We start from the raw sequence: 7946 nt of genomic DNA on the forward strand, positions 1-7946 counted from the left end.
AATCTGCCTCTTTAGTCACAGCAGGCAAACCAGGAGGCAAACAGCCAGCCAGAATCCATAGCCAGAAGCACAGCAGATATAGAATATTTCTATCATCTAGAAATTTCTCCTGGACAGCAGTGGTCTAGGTTCTTGGTGTCTGGTTTTTCCTTCAGGGAGAATTATTTGCGGTACTAATATCAAAAGGTTTATTTTTAAAGCAACTTTACCAAAATATGACTTACTCACCTCGAAATTAATCCAGTTTAAGTCTACAATGTAATGGTTCCCCATAAATCTATCCGAGTTCGACGGTAGACCACGGAACAAAAGAAAGACAGTTTATGCAGTTATGTAAAAATGGTATGTATCAATATTGACCACTGCATAATTATACTGTACTACTTTTGATTTCTTCAAAATTCAGGCCTTTTATTGATAGTTTTACAAAAATACATTATCCTAGAGTTGAGAAAATATTATACAATATTTCATCTGGGCTTTTTATTACATTGAGACTTTAATATTTTTGCATCTTTTGCTAGTATTGTTAGATTCTTTATAAGAGTTTTATTTTGTGGATTTTTTTGCCGATCTGGTCACTATTTGATGCCATTTCAATGTTCTCAGGATTTTGATGACAATAATACCACAATGATAAAGGGATACTCATTTTCTTGAGCCATTTACATATGTATATACACACATATGGAAAGTTATGTATACATATTTCTATGCTGTACTGTGTAGAATACAATTCTATTATACGTCAACATATACATTTTGCTCAATATGATTTCTGTGAATGTTATCAGTCATGGGGAAATATTAAGAGCCTGAATAAACATGGACAATATTTGCAGAATGCACATAAAATTGAAGATGGTATATAAGCAAAAATGTGAAGTATATCACTTACAGCTTTCATATCGAATGCACTTTAAAATTTTTAATAGATTAAAAAATTTAAACCATCTTTACCCAGTTTCTTGTTTTATTTCGAAATGTGTCTCCTGGATGATTTGAATTATATATGCTGCTCGAGATCCTTTTAACAACAGTGACCTAATGCCTTAAATGTGTTTCTGATATTTCCATTCACTTGATCACTGTTCAATAATTGTACCAAGTTGATAACTGTACTTTCTTTTTTATCACTTTAAGAATGTAACTTTCATGTGTGAGTATACACTTTTGATCCTAACTCTTTGAAGGCAAAAGCAGGTGAATCTGTTTTTTGAGGTCAACCTGGTCTATATAGGAAAACCCTATCTTAAAAAAAATCAATCAATAAATAAGCAAATAAATAAAAATAATTTAAAACATTTCTAATTAATATGAACACAACCACATCTTTAATAACAATTGATTTTTTATTGCAGATAATTCATATAATCAATTTACAAAATGTTACATAATGTCATATGGGAACTCAATTTCATTATAAAATAAACCTGCTTTTCTCTTTCAATTGGTTGCTCTTAGTTAACATTTTTATACGCATATATAATTTATTCTGATTTTTCTCTCCCCACATTGTCTCATCCCCTCCCCTATGACTTCAACATATACAGTCTTCTAAATTTAGGATTTCCAATGTCTGATTTCTCTTTTAATTATTATACATTCCTTTACTTTTCCATCTATAGTTTATGATATCTTAATAAGAAACCCATTCTGTCATTAGCACTCTCTGTGCTTGGTAGGAGACATTCACATTCTTCAGTAGCTTGTCATCAGTGCAGGAAATGACATCGAGCTCTCTCTCTCTTTCTGTTTCTGTCTCTCTCTATCTCTGTCTCTCTGTCTCTGTCTCCATCTCTGTCTCTCTCTCTGTCTCTTCTGTCTCTCTGTCTCTCTGTCTCTCTCTCCATCCCCTCCGCAACTGTTTTGTTTTCTAATATAAGGTCTCACACTTTAATCTTGAAATCAAGGCAATCCACCTACCTCAGCCTTGTGAGTGTTGGGATTCCAGGCATACACCATGTTGCCCAGTGAATTTTGTGACTCTTGTACACCCCTTTACCATTTCTGAATTACTTTTAATATTGCTGTGACCCTTTTCTAGCTTCTAGATGTAGATACATTAACTGATTAAAAGGTTTTATTTTTAAAGATTTATTTATTTATGTACATGAACACTCTGTTTGCGAGTGTGCCTGCATCTCAGAAGAGAGCTTCAGACAGAAGAGGGTATTGGATCCCACTACAGATAGTTGTGGGTCACAATGTGGTTGCTGGGAATTGAACTTGGGAGCACTGGAGAAGCAGTGCTCTTAACCACCAAGCCATCTCTCCAGCCTGATAAAAAAGATTTTAAATTTCATTCTTTTCGTGTTTGTTTGCAATCTTTCTTCTTGAGAACACTGTAATGGAATGTCCAAATGGTAATTAGTGGCGGTTGGTAGAAGGAGCCATATGTGTGATGCTGCCATATGTGTGAGGGGCTGGCAACAAGGTGCAGAGCCAAGACCATGGCCCGTGCCCTGAGGCTCGCCTGCTGGATGTGGGCTCTCAGCCCCATCAGGATGCCTTCAGGTGAGGACAGCAGGTGGTGGCTTGTGCCCTGCTGAGCCAGCCTAGGAGAGTGGCAACCACAATCGCCATGCCCAAGCCTCCAGCCTGGGGCACCTGGAAGCTCCAGAGGTGATGGCCGCGGGTTGGTCACCATGGGCCTGGAGGCCAGAAGAAGCCGCCCCGGCCTCCGCCGAGCCCTGAGAGGGGACTGACGGGCTTGAGCGGAGCCCGGAGTTCCGCACCACGCGCCTCCCCGTGTCGCGCCTCCCTGTGTTGTCTGCCCCACGGAGTGGGCACACGTGTCCTTCCCACCCCGCAGCTCGACCGCGCCCGAGCCGGGCCTCAGGGCACGCGGAGCTCGTGGGTGAGCGCAGGCCTGAGGGGACGGGGCGCGCGCGTTATATTTGGCGCCGGCAGCAGCGCGTGTGCCTGGGCGAGTTTTCCTTCCGCGGGTGCCGGCAGCCAGGGCGCCGCCGCCCAAGCTGACTCCTCTCTCTCCCTCTCCAACCCCGGCAGGGCCCAGAGGTGATTCTGCCTGCACGATGTCCTCCTTCCTGGAGACGAGCTCTTCGCAGGCGCCACGTCGCGAACAAAAAGAGAAAAGAAAAAAAAGAAAAGAAAAATCAGAAGAAGCCGACAGAGAAGGGGGCGGTAACGGGGTTAGGGGTCACCTCGGCCAAGGGAGGGCGCGCTAAGACAGTGGCGGGGTTTCCAATGGCGCCTCCACCCTGAAGTTTCCAGGGAAGAAGCAGAGGCTAGTCCTGCCAGGGGACCTGGAGGCCTGGCGCCCGCGCGGAACCTTGGCCCGAACTCTGGTCTGCTCCCCAGGGACAGCAAGCAGCAAGCAGGGCGGGCTGCACCTTAAGAGCAGCATCATCAGGGTAGGTAGGAGACCCGCGTCCCTCCTTAGGCTCCTTCTGGGCGCCCCGCCCTGGGAAAGCAGTGGCAAAGGAGGCAATGCAAAGTGAGCCCATTGGGTAGGGGAAGGGAGGGTTCAGGGATGGATGGAGAACTGAAGCAGGGATTGGAAAGCCTATGGCATTGGGAAAGAGTGGAGAGGTGCTCTGGAGTGTGCATGAGAGCTGTGCTCTGACATCCCCAGAACAACTTGGGGCTGTCACCTCTCTCCAGATGACTTGGAATTAAATGGCCTGTACCTGCCAGGGCAGGACAGGCTTTTCAGAGGCAGCTTAGCCTGGTGGCACACTCCCTGTAATGTTTCCATTGTGTGTTAAAGGACAGGGATCATGGGAAAATATTTCCTTAAAACCTCAGGCAATGAATTATTATTTAATAGATTTCTTCTGATCTACTTTGTAATTGGTGGCCCCTTGCAAGAGATTGTATTTGGAGGATGTAAAATACCCTCCTTCAATTACTCGGAGAAAGGGAACATAAACAGAGATTTCCTCTTTTTTAGCCTCCAAAGCTCTGAGAGATTACAGTTCTGCATGATTTAATTCTTTCCTGCCTGCTATGAGCAGGCCTCCAGATCAGCAAGTTCCTTTGGAATGGTTTTGCTTGTTTTTGTTTATTTTCCATGGTGCTGATTAGAAAGCCATGAATTGTTTTGTGAATTTTAAATTTCAAGAGGTGACACCCAGAGTTGATGGTGGTTTCCTTCACTCATTGCAGTGTAGTTGCACCACAAAAAAAAAAATACTTCTTGTGACAAGAAGTGGAAAAAGAAAGTTGATGAGCTAAGAAAAGTAGAGCCTTGAGCCAGATCAACCATTTGGCTTCCTCAAATATGGAGCAAGCATGAAATGTCGCTTTTTCAGAATCGAGGGGGTTTTTAGGATTGGGCAGTGAATGCTGTCTGGGGCTAACCCGTCCCTTTTGTGGCTGACAACCCTTAGGAGAAGGTCAGAATGTGCCAACAGCACAGAGTGGGCACTGGTGGTATTTGAACTCAGAAGTGCTCAGGAACTGTGAAAGTTTCTCTGTTATCACCCTGGAGCCATCTAGTGAAATAGACCACTGTGATGCTGTGTAAGAGGCCATTGTGAGGGCTGCATAGATGGCTCAGTGGGTAAGAGCACCAAGTGTTCTTCCAGAGGTCCTGAGTTCAAATGCCCGCGACCACATGGTGGCTCATAACCATCTGTAATGAGTACTGATGCCCTCTTCTGTTGTGGCTGAAGACAGATGCATTGACTCACATATAAATAAATAAATCTTACAAAAGATTGTCATCTACTGCAGTTTCTATGTGGACAGGGCACAGTTTAAGGGCTTTAAGATCAAAAACATTGCCTGTCTTTAAAAATCAAGTGTATCACCTAACTTTTAAACCAAGAAATGTAGTGTCTTTTTTGCTGCTTCTGTACCTTTTAATGATGTATCTTTTCTACTATAACATCATTTGTTTCCATGATAGTTCTTTTCAAGTGTATATAATCATTGATCCTATTTGCAGAGCTATTCAATATTTCTGTTTTCATTGGTTAAATATCTGTGGTGAATTTGCATTGTGATATCAGTAAAATGCTATGTGAAAATTTTAGAGAATATACCGGTTTGGGTAATTGTAATAACCTTTCCCCTCAAGTGGTGGCCTGTTTACACATTAAAAAGACTGGAATGTATTACCATCCATAGCAGGATTGATAGGGAAGCACAATGGACAGCAACAGTGTTGTTCCCTTTGACAGTTTTGAGAGTCAAGAATGAAGTGTGAGTTGCCTATTTGTGTCTTACAAAATCAAGGCTTAGTGTCATTACTGTAGGAGCCCATGGAAAAAATGATGAATTTTTCAGAAATCACCAGTTAAAGAAATGGTGGTATTGCTTATATTTAACTCTGAGTTTCAAAATTATGTTTCATTTTTCTTTATTCCTTAATGAAGCTTTTTATTAAGTTTTTTATTCACCATTACACCCTTAGATGCACAGTGCTAGGATCGTAGTAGGTGCTCAATAAATCACTGACCATCGGGGAGGAGGAATGATAAGAAAGTATGTATTTTCTGTAAGTTCTGTTACTTTCAGGAACAGGGTGTTTTAGGCTTACCAGTTATAGAAACAGAGAGAGCACTACCAAATTCCTTCTATGAAGCCACAATTACTCTTATACCTAAACCACACAAAGATACAACAAAGAAAGAGTAATTCAGACCTATTTGATTTATGAATATTGATGCAAAATTCTTACAAACTGAATCCAAGAACACATCCAAACAATCATCCATCATGATCAAGTAGGATTCATGGCAAGGCTGCAGGGATGGTTTAATATACAGAAATCCATGAACGAAATTCACCATATAAACAAACTCAAAGGAAAAAAAACACATGATCACTTCATTAGATGCTGAGAAATCATTTGACAAAATTCAATACCCTTTCATTAATAAAGTCCTGGAAATATCAGGAATTCAAGGCCCATATCTAAATATAGGAAAATGCAAAATACATCAAACCAGTAGGTAACATCAAACTAAACTGAGAAAATTGAAGGAATCCCACTAAAATCAGGGACTAGACAAGGCTGCCCACTCTTTCCCTACTTTTTCAATATGGTACTTAACGTCCTAGCCATAGCAATCAAACAATGAAAGTAGGTCACAGGGAAAAAATTAGAAGGGATGAAGTCAAAACACTAATATTTGAAGATGATATGATAGTCTACTTAAGCAACACCAAAATTCCACCAGAGAACTACTTAACCTGATCAACAACTTCAGCAAACTGGCCGAGTATAATATTAACTCAAACAATTCAGTAGTCTTCCTCTACTCAAAGGGTAAACAGGCTGAGAAAGAAATTAGGGAAATGACACCCTTCACAACAGTCCCAAATAATATAAAATAACTTGCTGTTACTTGAACCAAGCAAGTAAAAAATCTGTATGACAAGAACTTCAAATCTCTGAAGAAATTGAAGAAGGTCTCAGAAGATGGAAAGATCTCCCATGCTCATAGATTGGCAGGATGAATATGGTAAAAAATGGCCGTTTTGCAAAAAGCAATCTACAGATTCAATGCCATCACCAACAATATTCCTACTCAATTCTTTATAAAGGTAGAAAGTGCAATTTGCCGTCATTTGGTATACCATAAAACCCAGGATAGCAAAACTATACTCAACAATAAAAGACCTTCTGGGGGAATCACCATCTCTGACCTCAAGCAGTATTACAGAGCAATAGTTTGTATGGTATTGGCATACAGACAGGCAGATCAGTGGAACATAATTGAAGACACAGAAATGAACCCACACACCTATGGTTATTTGATCTTTGACAAAGGAGTTAAATCATCCAATGGAAGAAAGATAGCAGTTTTAACAAATAGTTCAACTGGAGGTCAGCATGTAGAAGCATGCAAGTTGACCCATTCTTATTACCCTGTACAAAGCTTAAGTCCAAGTGGATCAAGGGCCTCCACATCAAACCAGATACACTAAAATTAATAGAAAAAATGTAGGGAAGAGTCTCGAAGACATGAGCACTAAGGAAATTTCCTAAACAAAACACCAATGGCTTATGCTTTAAGATCAAGAATCGACAAATGGGGGAACCTCATAAAACTGAAAAGCTTCTGTAAGGAAAAGGACAGTGTCATTCGGACAAAAAGGCAACCAACAGATTGGGAAAGAATCTTTCCCAATCCTGCATCTGATGGAGGGCTAATATCCAAAGTATACACAAAACACAAGAAGTTAGAGTACAGAGAGCCAAACACCCCTGTTAATAAATGGGGTACGGAGCTAAAGAAAACATTCTCAGCTGAGGAATATCGAACAGCTGAAAAGCACCTAAAGAAATGCTCAACATCCTTAGTCATCTGGGAAATGCAAATCAAAACAACCCTAAGAATCCACCTCAGACCAGACAGGATGGCTAAGATCAAAAACTCAGGTGACAACAGATGCTGGCGAGGATGTGGAGAAAGAGGAACACTCGTCCATTGTTGCTGGGATGGCAAACTGGTACAAGCACTCTGGAAAACAGTCTGAAGGTTCCTCAGAAAATTGGACATTCCACTACCTGAGCACACAGGTATACCTGTCCTGGGCATGTACCCAAAAGATTCTCCAACATACAACAAACACACATGCTGCACTAAGTTCATAGCAGCCTTATTCATAATAGCCAGAAGCTGGAATGAACCCAGATACCCTTCAACAGAGGAATTGATTTGAAAAATGTGGTACATCTACACAATGGAGCACCACTAAGCTATCAAAAACAATGACTACGTTCAATTCATAGGCAAATGGAAAGAACTAGAAAATATCATACACAGTGAGGTAATCCAATCACAGAAAAACACACTTGGTATGCTATTGGGAGCGATGGCCTTGAAGCCCTCCATTATTGATGTTATTATTATGGTTAGCATTAAGTATGACTGGGTTCATGGAAAATCCCCAGCCAGCTGCAGAAGACTAATACAAATGTGGTGGTCAATATGAATAACCATATGATAACGTGTGACCTTAAGATA

Source organism: Rattus norvegicus, chromosome 9 (assembly GCF_036323735.1).
Source record: "Rattus norvegicus strain BN/NHsdMcwi chromosome 9, GRCr8, whole genome shotgun sequence".
NCBI classification, from domain to species: Eukaryota; Metazoa; Chordata; class Mammalia; order Rodentia; family Muridae; genus Rattus; species Rattus norvegicus.